The sequence below is a fragment of the Dinoponera quadriceps genome, unplaced genomic scaffold (assembly GCF_001313825.1).
Source record: "Dinoponera quadriceps isolate SergipeBrazil2010 unplaced genomic scaffold, ASM131382v1 scaffold856, whole genome shotgun sequence".
In the NCBI taxonomy this organism is placed as follows: domain Eukaryota; kingdom Metazoa; phylum Arthropoda; class Insecta; order Hymenoptera; family Formicidae; genus Dinoponera; species Dinoponera quadriceps.
Window position 1 is genome coordinate 27,977 of NW_014554964.1, and position 12,709 is coordinate 40,685.

Below are 12,709 nucleotides of genomic sequence, written 5' to 3' on the forward strand. Positions count from 1 at the left end.
TTCTACGTACCCACCGGAATAACGTCGAGCGCCGTCGGCGGAAGCTCCGTCGATAAAACACGTTCTCGCACGACCGCCAAGCGCCAATCTGCCTCTATTCTCTCCCTTTTGATATTATCTATTATTTCTCTTCTCCGTGTCTTTTACGACCATCCTGACATAATTATGCGTGCGTTTACACGAAAAAAAGTNAAAATATATATGATGAGACTTCCTAGACAGCACAAAATTTAAAAGCCGGAACATAAGACGGCGTTAAGATGTCTTGAAGACGTCTTAAAATCGTCTTTAAGTAAGACGTCTATAAGACTAAGACGTTTTAACTCTTTGCGCTCGAGAGGTGCCTCTCAGGCACCACTGGATATGATGCGACAACTCGTGCGGTGCCTCTCAAGCACCACTCGGATCGAGGCGGCAAATCGAGCGATAACGGTGTTTATTTAGATTTGACCTAACGAATATCGCTTCACGAGTCTACTCCTAACCCTTTGTGTGTAATCTTATGAGGTAATGGCTACAGAGATGTCTTATCATTTCAATTGTTAATTGTAAAAAACTCATGAAATAAGCGGGAGCAGCTAACTCCTCTCGAGTTGCTGGTTCGCTCGAGCGAAAAAGGCCTTGAGCGCAAAGGATTAAAAACGTCTTGTGTCCCGGTTTTAGGTTTTATACTGTCTGGATTTATAACACTCGCATATTACTGTACCTATTTATACTGTACCTTTTTATATTGTTTTATTTTATTTGTATATCCTATTCAATTTTGTTCTATTTATGCTATCTTCAGTTAGGCCTAACATCAACGATTAGCTATCGCTTTAATGTAATTATATAATGCTATACCATACCACACACACAACACACATATACACACACACGCGAAGAAAAAAAGTTTCTTTGAATTTAGTACACTTATTTGTTTAGCTTGGGTTTATATATAATTAAATTGGGTTATATTTATATTAATATAAATAATTGAATATTAATTATAATTTTATTTGAATAAAATTGTTGTTTCATTATAGTAACCATGTTGTTTGATAGAAAAAAAAAATCATTATTCGAGGAAAATATAATATTTGGTTTTCAATAATAAAAATTTTTTCATTATATATTAAATATTGATCCACCAAATCACATACAAAAAAGGTTCTTTAATATTTTTCTAAAATAGTGCTATTTTTTTCAAATAATTTATTGCTTGCGACAGTCATTGTAATGTTTGGATGCAAATATAAAAAAATATTTCTCGTTATTATATTATTTTACGTATATTAAATATATTTATTGTTTGAAAAAACAAATAATCCTGTTCGTTGAATCAAACATTCGTTTATTCGTTCCGTTCAAAAAGACAAATTTGTTTAAATTAAAGAAATTTTATTGAATTCAAAGAAATATTTTTCTTTGTGTACTCAATAAAGATATTAATAAATAAATAAACAAATAAATAATAAATAAATAAATAAATAATAAATAAATAAATAAATAAGTAAATAAATACTTGATTAAATAAATGCTCCCGTATCTCGCGAGTCGCCCATGAGATTTCCATTTTGGGTTTTTGGGTAACTAGAAAAATTGATAGCAATCGAGGTTGGTAACGTAACAATGCAAAGTTGACTGCTCCAATTAGTTCACTTCGAATTGGTGGCAACCTTTCGCTTGGTTACCTTCTCACTCACTGATTCCAATAAGTTTACTGTCGGTACCTTGTGCTCTGTCGACTCCGTACTACCTAAAAGATTCTCGGGTCACGTAACGTCGCGTGTGGGCGCGTTGATATTCGCACGTAACGACTATGATGCATTGCGATATCGCATCGTGTGTAACGTATCTCTCACCGCCTGTCTGATTCTATTGTACGGATTCGATGACGAAGGATACGACTATATACCGAGAACGAAATATAGGTCTATTCGTTTTAACTGAACTAATATTGTATCGGAACTTTTTTCCTTTGTTTTAACCGTTAAGTTGTATACTTCTTTCACTCTAAGTGCAAAAAGTGCAATATAGTTGGGCTAAAACGAACAAGCCTAATGATGCACATGCCCTGAACTTAGCTGCTTGAGTTACTCTCTTTCAAACGGAAAATCAGCATCGGCCGGGTCGACCGCGCATCGCTCCTCATTTTTCCGCAGGATTAACGGGTTACATTAACCGGTGGGCTCGTTCAACCGTGGAAAGTTCGCGCGTAGCGCATCGCTGATGCGGGTGCGCTGGAGTACAGGAGATAATCGCGATCTCGGATTGCAGGAAGACCGGTCGCGGGGTGTGAGGTTGCACGGTGTACGTCCATGTTGATCCTTCGCGTAACGCTCGCGATGGGTGCGGCAGCGACGGCAGCAAGTACGTTTGCGTTATTCATGATATTCCGTTCGATCGAAAGATACAAAATTCAATAACTGCGTTTACTTGTGATCCGGCACAAGTAAATGGTTATACACTGAAACAAAAAAGTACTCCTTTCAAGTAAATATTTACGAAGAAGTGGTGGGATAATTATTTTACTTAGATGAAGTAAATATTACTTGAATGTAACACTTTTTCTTTTCAGCGTGCTATATTCAAGTAATATTATATATACGAGGACAGTCCGATAAGTACTTAGCCTACAAAAGAAAAACGAAAATTTTGGAAAAGTGGCGATTTATTTCTCAACATAGTCTTCTTTTAGGTCGATACACTTGACCCAGCGATGCTCCAACTTCTTTAACCCATCTGAAAAATACGTTTTCTCGAAGTCTGCAAAGTAGGCCTCCGTGACGGCGATGACCTCCTCATTCGGCCAAATTGGTCGAATTGGACTACGAACTGCTGCCCCATCCACCGTATTCTCCAGATTTGGCCCCGTGCGACTTTTTTTGTTTCCAAACTTGAAAAAGTCACTCGCCGGGCAGAAATTTGAGTCGAATGAGGAGGTCATCGCCGCCACTGAGGCCTACTTTGCAGACTTCAAGAAAACGTATTTTTCAGATGGGTTAAAGAAGTTGGAGCATCGCTGGGTCAAGTGTATCGAGCTAAAAGGAGACTATGTTGAGAAATAAATCGCCACTTTTCCAAAATTTTTCTTTTGTAGGCTAAGTACTTATCGGACCGCCCTCGTACTTGAGCCAAATAAAATAATTACTCCAATATTCCTTAACAAATATTTACTTGAGTAGTATTTTCTTGTTTCAATGTAAAAATATCTCAATACATAATTCAAAAAGCCTCGGTTTCGACTGTAAGAAAATTCGATCGAGACGGGAGAGGGGAGGGGGCAAATTATACATCGGAACTTGCTGTTATGTAATGGTAATATGAGAGCGCTCCAATTTACACGACGTTAATGTTCGTGATCTCGAATTTCAGGAAGAAACTTACTGCGAAATATGAAATTCACGATATGCAGCGTCGTCTGCTTCGTCTTTCTCGTAACTTCCTCTACGAATTTTGCAGCGACAACTACTGGTAAAATCATATTGTTATTTATGATAATATTCCACTATTGCTTAACACTAGAAGTACCGAGTAGTCATTTCCGATCGTTTCTACTTTTTAGATTAATACCATCTGTTTCTTGTGTAAAATTTCAGAATCCTATCTTTTACATACAAGAAATAAAATAATAATCTAAAAAGTAAAAATGGTCAGAAATGACCACTTTTAGTTAGTGTTAATCGAACAATGAGACGTTTTTGAAAATAGTTTCTCATAACATAAATAAATAATTGTCGAGATATTAATATCGCCCCTAAATTCCATTTAAAGCTTTAGTTTCAGTCGTTAGTGAATTTGAGCATTCCTTCACGGGAGCAATAAGGAGATTGTACACTAGCACTTGTTGCCCAACAAAATTTAGTTTTAATGAAAATTTCGAATCGGTCGGTCGATACTGTGTTCTTTTCTAAGTACTACGTGAAAAGTTTAGAATACTGTTTCGGTCGGAAAGACATACTTGTATGTAAACACTATTGTTTCGCGCAACACCCGGCAAGCACGGCGATGTTTACATAGTAGTATTATTCGCGACGTCGAATCGAAAGCATCTTATTGCGTAGCGCTCAGTTTACAGGTTTCGATCCATTGGGAAAAACTGTCTTCGCCGTCGTGATTCCTGCGGCTGTCAATGTCGTGGTTCTTGCTGACTGAATCGTTACAGCCACCTACTGATCTGACAACTATGCAATGAGTATACACAGGTATGTTCATATTATTTTCAATAATATCTCGTCGTAAATCTTCCGCATGTTTTATGAATAAATGATACAGCTTATAATAAGCGCTCATTTCGTGTGCAGTTATCGGAAGCATATAACTACGTATTGTCTTTGTCATTTAATCATCCTCTACAACTCAATTTTCTTTTGTTTCTGAAATAAATGGCATGACGGGGAAATGGCAAAGCATTAATCGTGAGATGCAAATTAACATATGCAACTAATAGTTACACGTATTTCAATATACAAAGATGTTATTATAGTTCTACCATGAAAAACAGAAGTAAATAATTGTTTGGTGATAATTTTACCTTCTGAAAGTCAAACAATGATACACATAGTTTACATACGCAATAATAAATACATTTAGATATGCAAATCAGATTGGAAAGTTATACACGGAAAAGAGAAATTAGCTGTCCATATAACACGACTGAGATTTAGTTACCAGATCTTAGCTGTTAGTTTTTAGCTGTAGGAGCTAAAAATTAGCTATAGAGACGAAAGAATCAGCTGAATTAATTAAATTTCAGTTATATTATATGGACAGCTAATTTTTACTTGTAGGAGCTAATTCTTCTTTTCCGTGTAGTCACATGGATATTTGATAGCAAAATATACAATGTTATGGAGGATAAACAATGTTATTACGAGATACGTACAAAAGGTGTAAAAATTGGCGACGAGACGAAAATCCCAATTCGAGCAGCGTGAATTCTAGTGAATTCTCTCTCTCTCTCGCTCGTGGTTACATTTTTACGCGAGACAGCTCGTAAACACACAACGCGCGTCCGATGTCGATGTCCATCGGCGGACGGATAACGATCGACGTGTTGTAAAAGGCCTCGCGCCGGTACCGCGACATGACGCCAGTCCATGTTTATGAAGTGTCGCTATCACGACACGGCTACAAGTTATGCCGTGTATAGCCGCTTCCTGCCGGGACAGGCTACGAGCTACACGATACGTGCCGCGATATATGAATGCATTCTAGTCGCAACGGGGCGAATATCATTCGCGTCACTCCGCCGGCCGTCGATATAACGCCGAAGATTTACGACGGCGAAATCTCGTGACAATGTCTCGTGTTCGCGATGGCGGAATCGCCCCCGTCCGTGACGCTGCGGAATATCCGCGCGTAGCATGTTCAGTAAGAGCGAACTTGGGCGAATTATTGCGAGCCGGCGGGTACGATAAGAGCAAAGGAAAATGTCCGACACGGAATTTTTACGAAGCGCGCTTGAGACGATCCATAATCTACAATCGAATTCGGGGCGTTATTTTAAAAAAACGTTCGGGCGGTTAAGTAGAACCGCATATAGATATTATTGTCTTATATCCGTTGCACATTGTATGGTAGATAAAATTACGATTAGAATTTGTTCTGTCCCGAATTCTGTTGTAAATTACGGGTTGTTCATTTTACGTGGCTTATAATTCGCGATAAAGAAATTCGCTTATGAGAAAACATTTTAAGGAAGGGGATTTTATATTTACATGTATATATATATATATATATATAGGGTTGCCACAAACCTGGAAAATCTGGAAATGTCAGGGAGAAATATAAAAGAGCTTGGAATTTTTAACTTGGCTCACAATTCCCTTAAATGTTCTTATTCTAAAAAGTACTTATAATTGTTATTAATATTACATCTAACATTTATGGTCAAATGTGCTCAAAACTCGCGCACTTTACAAATATTTTTTTACGTATCAGGGCACGTAAAAAAATTCAAACCGTAAGAAAAGTGACCAATCACAGTTGATTATTTTTCGACCACAAGAAGAGTAATCGAATGTGATTGGTCAATTTTATTTAGCATTTTTATTTTATCGCCTTTTCTCGTCACAACTGTATTCTTTTTTCCAATACTCATTTATTTTTTGTTGACCTAAATTTGCATTCACGATTATATTATGTCACTAAACTTCTAAATTTGTTTTTAATAATATGATATACCTTTCCCGTAATCCCTGCTTCTAAACATTAAAATTTAAGATTATATATTGACCATGGAAAATTCTCTACTGTCGGAAAACATGAAAAAGTTAGGAAATGTCAAAGTTCATTTTCTGTAGCAATCTTAACATAGCACACGTGTCTATAAATTTTCAAATGATGTATGCATTGCATAAGATTTAAAATAATGAGAGGAACTCTATCTTGAAAATTATGTTGCGAATTGTATATCGTCCAAAGTGGGCTCTACATATAAATCACCAGCGCGTTATTTATTTGAAATATGTAGCTCTGTGCCAGATATTCTCATATATTTCATATACCAGTTATTCCCATACATCAAACATATTTATATACCTTCTTTACCATCACACACACAATATTCCTATATTTTATATGTCAAATATTTTCATGTCTCAAATATTCTCATATATTTTTTACACATCAAATATTCATATGTACTAAATATCTTCATATTCCCCATGTATATCTGGTACACATATATTGTATCTTTATGGAAATATTTTTTTCGTATATACAGAGAAAAATAATTTGCTGACACAGCAAATTTTATGCTGTCGTAACAGAATCTGTTAGTTGCTATATAGAACAGCGAAACGATTTGTTGAAAAATACAGATAGTCAGTCTGGATTATTTTGCTAAATCTACAAATTGTTTTGCTGTATGAACATGTTATTAAACGTAAAGACATTAATTTGTTCTAAACAGCAGATTAACGTATCATAAGAATAAATTTATTCAGCAGAATATTTCCTATCCTGGCAACAAAACCGTTTCTGTCTTAATTACAAATTAATTCGCTAATTTGGTTACGTCAATTAAATTTTATTGCTCTTTCGCAATAAATATGCAGTAGCAACGATGTGGTTTCGCAACAGTAAAATTATTTTTCTTCGTGCACAGAAAAAGAACACTAGATTCAAATAATCAATTACTCCAATATTCTTTAGCAAACGTTTACTTCAAAGAATATTTACTTGATCCAAGTAAAATATTTCCTTAGTAAACTATTCAAATAAAATATTTATTTGATCCGAATAAAAATTTGCTAAGGGATATTGAAATAATTATTTACTTGAATCTAACACATTTCTCTTCTGTATGTATATGCAATATATATTTACGTTATGACATAAATCGTGACTATATATGTCGCGATTATATATGGGTTCATATATAATCGCGACATTAACTGGGAGTAGTCACCGCGCTTGCGAAAAGTTGCCAAATAATCCAGATGGTGCTCTAATAGCGATTCTGCTGGCGAAATCCGCTCTGAATTTCGTGCTCGATCATTAGATCGCCAATGGCTTGTACGTGTAGCGCGTGTGGATCGTGGATAACATTAGGCCCGTAATTCGAAGGATAATATTAAGATTGGCACGGAGCACAAAATAAAAGGTCACGCGTGTAGCCGTGACCGTCGGCGCCGCGCCGCGCCGTGAGATCGGACAAGGAAAGGGCAGGGCGCGACTATTCGTAACGACGACTTAAACGCGCCCGATTCCTCATTCTCTCGTCGTAAACACGAAAGCGTGTATTCACCGCCGAACAAAGAAACCCGGCTGTGCTTTTTCGAACAGACGCACGCACGCAAATATATACTCACACACGGCGATCGGTTCGGGAGCGTCCGAAATCGCGTTTCTGGCTTCCTCAATTTTCGCTAACATCGCGCCGACATCAGCGAATTCCGCATCATACTTGCAAAGATCTCTGCCGCCGCGTGACAGTGGCTCCCTCGTCTGAATAAATCTCGACGTAACGATCGGCGCGGCCGCGCGCTCGTCGGGCGAAATTAGTAACGCAATCCTTCAATTCACCGAATATCTAATCTGCTGAAATTCCTATAATTCGTGGACCGCTAATATCCTTTTCGATCAGGATTATCGGTCCGCGCGTACACGAGGTGGGCGGCAGGATGGGAGGGAGAGGGCGCAGAGATAAGTTGTGCACGCCGGCAAGATGCTCTCCGCCGCACCGGTGACGTCAGAGGGTTTGCGGTCTCCAAATTACAATATCGTTAAAACGCCAGGGCGGGAGGAGCGGGGAGGTGCGGGACGAATGCCTTTTCCCGCCACTCGGCTCGCCCGCACTCGCGTAATAGGGCTCATGATTATATGCATTATGTGGGCTAAGATTAATACGGTACGTAATAAAATAATTGAAATAATCGCGTGTGCAATACGCGTGGACCAATCGGTGGTATTGGTAGCTCACCGCGGTGAACGAACGAATGATAAACGCGATATCGTCAGGCGAAATGATATGCAATCGACGAGTGCACTCGATGATTCGATACTTTCCGATGCACTTGTCAGCGACGGGACGTTCCGCTGGGAGCACTTGGGAATTACGCGTAAACGCGCAAACGAGAATTTAAATATATATATTACTCAGAAAAAAATTAATATCAATTCAAGCCTCGTATTCTCATGTATAAGCAGGAATATATAATCTTATGTGAAGATAAAACTTGCTTTTACGAAGAAATTCTATATAGTTTTACTAAAGATATATATTTATGTTATTCACGAGAATAATTTTATATCCTATATTATGTTTAAGAATTCTATCAGTTTTGAAGATATCGTTCTTTCTATTCAATATTTTTCTTCTTAATTCATAAAAATTATTTTTGAATAATAAGAATGTAATATTTTTAATATTTTTAATAGAACTTATATAGAATTTCTTCATATAAGAGCGAATTTTATTTCCATATAAGATTATATATTCTAACTTATGTAAGGAATATGAGTCTTGGATTGATACTAATCTTTTTCCATTTGCCATAAAGTATGCAGTGCAATTTAACATAAAAAAGTAGATAGTTCTTCTAAGATGTTTAACGGAAATATTAAATGCGAATGCCTTTAATAATTCAGAACAATCATCAAATATGTTGATGACATGAAAGAGGCATTTTTCAAATAGAAATGTATTGACTAATAAACAAAAATGTAGATTTTATGGGAAAATATCTCTAAATCAGCTTAATAAAAGTTTGCGCGGTTTCCTCGGAGATATAAACACGTTATAACCGCCGAACGATAAACGCGTTCGCAAATAAATCTTTCGAAAAATTCACAGAGAATCGCATAAAATTATTACGACAAGTTCCCTCTCGTCCGTCTGGAATAAAAATGCAGACACATAATTATTCGAATAATGCACATTAAAAAAATGCGTAACGATCGGCCGCAGTTAACTGCATGCAGCATTGTTAGCGCATCGGCGATACGGTGCACGTTATTGCGGCATTATCGCGCAACAGGATGCGTTCTCCGTCGCGTGCATAGGCAAACACGGTGCGTATGGGGCAGGGTTCTTAATGATTCTACCGGCGAGCATCTCAATTACGGCAAAAAGTAAGCTCGTTCGTCGGATGTAATGAGCAAGCTCTCTCTCGTGGCACGAAAAAAGGAAAGAAAGGAGAGAGAAAGAGAGCGCCGGCCGCTTGTGCAAATACCGCGCACCTTCCGCGGCTTCTATTTACTCGCGGGCGAATTGTAGTAGACCGTAACATTTCGCGAGGGGTATACTCGGCGGAGTGCTTGCGAGGTGCACCGAGTGCTTTTATTGCTAGAAGAAATGTGGAAGGCGGATCGTAAATACGGCGTTCGGATAACAGGCTATGGAACAGAGAGGCCGCCGCCCGGGTCTATAATAAATATATAAACGATTATTTAATGGAGATCTTTTCGTGCGCGGGACTTGCGCGAAAAACGAGCCGACGAAAAACAGCGGCAAAGTGCGCTTCAATTATTTGGTCGCGACAGCTCTGCGGTATAGTTTAATTAAACTTCGCCTCGAATCTGACATAATCGTGCTTGAGCAGCAGAAATACGGCCGCGTATGGTCGTAAAATCCTCGGCAATGGTGGGAACACGATTTTAACGTTGAAATTAATCGCGATACATGGTAAAAATATTTTATATTCATGTTAAAATTGGTCCTCGTTAAAATTTTTGTGTTAAACTTTTAACATACCCGTGTGTTAACGTATTGTATTACCTCAATATTTGGTGTTAGTCGATATTCAATGTGTGTGTTAAAATAACACATTTTATGCTTCAGTATCGACTAACATTTATACTAACATATTATAGATATTAATTTTGTGTTAATTTTGGACATAATATTTGTGTTATTTTTCAACATATTTATCGCCTCTTTAATTAACAAAATTAGTTTTAATTAACAAAAAAATTTACACGGATCGTTTAGGATTAAACAACATTTTTTACTGTGTTGAATTGAACGGGGTTGCACGTAACTGATCAAGCATTATAACTAATTCCTTATGAAAATCAAATTTACTTATCTTTTATTTCCATTACTTTTGTTAACCAAAAAAACATCGAATTAAGATAATAAAGTTTATTAAATATTCAAGAAAGTAACGGCAATAAAAGGAAAGAAACTTGATTTTTGCAAAGAATTAATTATGTAATGCGCAATCCTGTTTAATTCCTCGTCGAAATTTACGTTATGCGAAATTTTACGTTATTCTCTGATCTGTATGACATTTTGATATTTACTTTGTTTAATTTATAATAGAAGTGACTTTCGTCCGAAAGTATGCAATTTCTTTAAATGATAATGTGTGTCATAATATTCTTGAAGTCGATCCGCGAAGTTATCAATAATCCGTACGAGCGAATGGGAAGAACAACAATCAAATGGACAAGTAAATTGGAAGTTCCACGATTTACTTTTCCACTTGAGTATCGCGTGAGCTACAGATTGCAGGGAGGAACGCGTCGCGCCGGCGAATTGGCTTCCAGGGATATGGTATCGGCTGAATATTTATAACGATGGCGCCGGTACTCATAAAATTCTTATCTTCATCGTTAAGTCGCCGCCGAGAGAACACTCAATAACGCCGACGATTGGCCGTAAAGCGAATGGTTTACGGCGGAAGCATCGCGCATACGCCGTACGCGCCGCGCTCGCTTCACACTGTTTCCCCGCGTGCTATCTTCCCCTCTTTTTTTACGTTCACCCGTTTTCCCAAGCGTAAGCGAGGAAAATGCAGGTGAAAAATAGATATGCAGTTTCCACGAAGTAGGTAATGACTGCCGGTTATCGCGCGCTACGTTCTCAGCCGCGATTGGGATTCTATTCTGTGCGGATCAAATAGCGCATATGTAACAAGTTATTCAAACAATCCTGTGAATCGATAAATATTCACAAGCGCGTGCGCGTTATGTACAATTGTTCGTTAATAGAAATAAATTTCACCGAGTGAACGAAGGAGTAGAAATGCACGAGGCATTGAGGCGCCGTTGAAGGTATCGTGAGACAGGAAGTCATTCAGATAACAGAATTTTATCTGTTCCGAGCAATTAAATCGCAATTAAACGTAGTATCGTCTTGATTTAAATATTTAAACACACAGTTTCTAATGTGTGTGTGTGTGTGTGTTTGTGTGTTCTCGAACACAGTTACAGTAGTTGCAATTTTCGAATACATTTGAAAGAAATGCCAATTTCTAACTTGGCACAAAAATCGCACTCGTAAAAATTTTGATCTTTGATTTTCCGAGTCGAAATTTTAGTTCTACGTTAAGTCGTTAAAGTTCTTCTATTATGCTTCTTTGATGCTATAAATAGAAAGTTATTTCCGTTCCCTCCTTTTGAGGACTTAATGCAGAACTTAAGTAAACTTAATGTGGAATCAAAATTTCGACTGGATTCGTTGCATCGACTATTCGATTATATCAAATCGACAATATCAGTTTTCCAATTAACAAAATTAGATAGATCACCGAAAAGTTTATTTTCTCCGTCGTGCTTGCGTAAGACGCGGAATCTCACGAGATCTTCGCACACGAATTTCTTCTTTTCGGGCACGAGGCTACATCGTGTCCTAAATATGGATATGTAAAAAGAGGAAGCGAGAAGAGAGGAAGACAGAGGAAGCGGGAGGAGAGGAAGACAGAGAACTGAAAGAAGAGAATAAGACCGACGGCCGTCCTATGATCGTTTCTCGTTCGCCTCGTAAAAAACCGAAGGGTAAAAAAGCGGGAAAAGAGCGGATGCAGCGTGAAAGCAGTATCGCGTTTTACGGGCGCGTAATGCAGCCGATGCGCGGTCTTCGCCGGCGCACATCCGACTCGTCGGAAAGTTGTTGCAACATCGTAATGCACCGGTAATCTCCGCTTCTCTCTCTTTCTCTCTCTCTCTCTCTCGAACTTCTTCAGTCCAGTCGCACACTCGCTTCTGGCCGCGATTTCAACAGCGATTTATTCAATTTTCGAGCGGCCCTTTTCGTCACTAAGAGAAACGTCGAATCGCCCGTCGGTACTTTGGCAACGCGCGACAGCCAATCAGTATCGCGGAAAGACAACAACAATGACTTCGATAATTTCGAGTATTGACTTGACATGCCTTTTTTACAACGGACGATTGAGGTAATCGCGCTCGACATCTTAAAACGTCGACATAACGTCATCGAAATGTAAACTGTTTCACAGTGCACGACATCTTGAATTCCCCTTCGACGAGATTTGCA